The sequence below is a fragment of the Rhipicephalus microplus genome, unplaced genomic scaffold (genome assembly GCF_043290135.1).
Source record: "Rhipicephalus microplus isolate Deutch F79 unplaced genomic scaffold, USDA_Rmic scaffold_135, whole genome shotgun sequence".
NCBI classification, from domain to species: domain Eukaryota; kingdom Metazoa; phylum Arthropoda; class Arachnida; order Ixodida; family Ixodidae; genus Rhipicephalus; species Rhipicephalus microplus.
In genome coordinates, this window is record NW_027464707.1 from 390,001 (window position 1) to 392,500 (window position 2,500).

Consider the following 2,500-nt stretch of genomic DNA (forward strand, 5'->3'; position numbering starts at 1 on the left):
TAGGCATTAAGAGCTATCTTTATATCCTCCCTGTCGAGGAATCTCTTTGCAAGCTCCCATAGCTTGTATGCTTGGTACGCTCTTGGCGGAGGTTTTGTTGTTAGACCTCTTAGCTCAGCCTCAATCACCTCACGGTGATTTACCTCGGGGATGACCAGGGAGGCGTCCTCAACAGCTTGCTCCCCAATGTCGGCTAGCACCTCCTGAGTGCTTCTTGGGTAGAGTCTGTTCTGTAGGTCTTCCACCAGCCTCTTGTAACCTTCCTGCCTTCTGTGCGATTTAATGCTGTGCAGCGTGCGGTGCGGAAACGCTCTTAGTAGCTGTGCATTGATGTCCCGGACCTTCTGGGATCTTAATTCAACCTCCTTAGTTGCCATCAGGTACTCCTCCTCCTTTTTCCATCTGGGCTTGAGTCTGGCCAGATTCACATCTTCGTTGTATTCTTCAAAATGCCGATGCCGGCGATGCTGGCTCAGGCCAATCTTGCTACCAAAGGTTGCAGTACATTCTGGACATTGGAATGTCGTTGTCATGGTTGATATGTGGCCTGTCATATTCGCGTCAGCCGGGGCGGCATTTTCGGAACAGCCGGTAGCTGCTCCGTTCTCAGAACCTTCCTCTGTGGGCTTGTTGCCCGAACGCTTTGGCATGCTGCTCCTTTGAGTGATTTCTCCGGGGGGCGACCCGCAGAACACAGGTTCACCTCCCTCGTCCTCGTCATCGGACGAACGTAAGTCGGGCGGAAGTACGAACTTCCTCCTGACCCTAGGTCCTACCCCCGTAGACATCCAGACTGACCCCACATGGACACTGTCAGCAGAATCGCGCGCATTCGCCGCATCAGTGCCAAGGGGAGCTGGTTGACCGGAGGGGACCGCAGGGGTTGCACCAAGAACTGGCTCCCCTGAATCAGCGTATGAAGCCACGTTTGAACTTGGCTCCTCCGCAGCATCAACAGACGCTTGGTCAGGTAGGGAGTTAATAACCCGCCTGTCCTTAGGCCTTGCCCCTGTCATTACCCAGGCTGACACCCCATGGCTGTCGGCTGAAGCGCGCGCCTTCACCGACCTACCACCAAGGGGAGCTGGGGAAGCAGAGGGGGCCATATGAGCATAGCATAATGTGCCTTCAGTGCGTTCAACCCACGTACAAGCCGTGGCCGTTGGCTCAATAACCATTGGCAGTACTGTGGCATGAATACCGTCCTGGCCTTTAGGGTCATTACCCTCAGGGCTCTCGGGTTCCATCAATTCTGCAATAGTTTCAGCTCGTTCACATCCGTGAACATCAACATCGATGCCTTCAGATCCCTCTTTCTCCGCATTGTGTTCTCTCGCTCCTTCATTCCCTTCAAATTTGCCTTCTGGAGCTTGCGCCATTTGCACATCTTCATCCCTATGACGCATCCTTGCTTTATGAATTTTCAGACCCTTCTCTGTGCGAAACGCCTTGTCGCAGACCCAACACTGGAATGATTCCTGCCTGGGGGAACTCCCTCCAGCGGTCGCATTGGAGCGCGCGGCTCTCCTGGCCTCTCTCGGCCCCACGCTTGGTGCGCCTGTCACTCGGCAGGCGTTTTCATCAGGTTTTCTGTTCGCCATAAGCCAAGCGTTTGATAAGCAACCAAAGAACAGTCTTTGGCGCTCAAGGTTGCCAGTATCGTTGCACCGGTAAAGGTGGCAGGGGGAACCACGAGCAGGTGATACTTGGACTTCTCCCCCCAAGAGTAACTTGACAAGAGAGTCACTATGACAAGAGAGTCATAGTTACTCCCGCCGTTTACCCGCGCTTTTTTGAATTTCTTTACTTTGACATTCAGAGCACTGGGCAGAAATCACATTGCGTCAGCACCGATCAACGGCCCTCGCAATGCTTTGTTTTAATTAGACAGTCGGATTCCCCCGGTCCGTGCCAGTTCTGAGTTGGCTGTTTTCTGCCGGCCGAAGCAAGAACCTCAGGCGCGAAGCCCACGGAAAATGCACAGCTGTGGCTTTCCACAGGAAGGTCCCGACGCTGGTCCGGGCTCGGCCGCACCGCTTTTTACGGCGGCGAGCCTCGCCCAGTCCCGGTGCAGTGCCGTTCCTGCTTCTGGACCCCAGCCCGACCGGCTCAGCCCTCAGAGCCAATCCTTTTCCCAAGGTTACGGATCCGTTTTGCCGACTTCCCTTACCTACATTGGTCTATCGACTAGAGGCTGTTCACCTTGGAGACCTGCTGCGGATGTGGGTACGGTCCGGCACGAAAATCACACTCCCTCACTCGGATTTTCAAGGGCCGACAGGAGCGCACCGGACAGCGCAAGAGCCGCACTGCTCTACGGAGCCACCGTCCCTATCTCGGGGTGAACCCATTCCAGGGACTCGATCTCCTTACAGAGAAAAGAAAACTCTTCCCGGGGCTCCCATCGGCGTCTCCGAGCTGGTTTGCGTTGCCGCACTGGGCTCCGAAGAGCCGATCTCCGTAGCCGGGTTCGGGACTGTTAACCCGATTCCCTTTTGGT

At 55.3% G+C, this 2,500-nt stretch overlaps 1 pseudogene; it reads right to left on the minus strand.

The window, feature by feature from the left end:
* The window catches only part of LOC142790981 (large subunit ribosomal RNA), an 8,341-nt pseudogene that overhangs the window by 3,867 nt on the left and 1,974 nt on the right, over nt 1-2,500 (minus strand).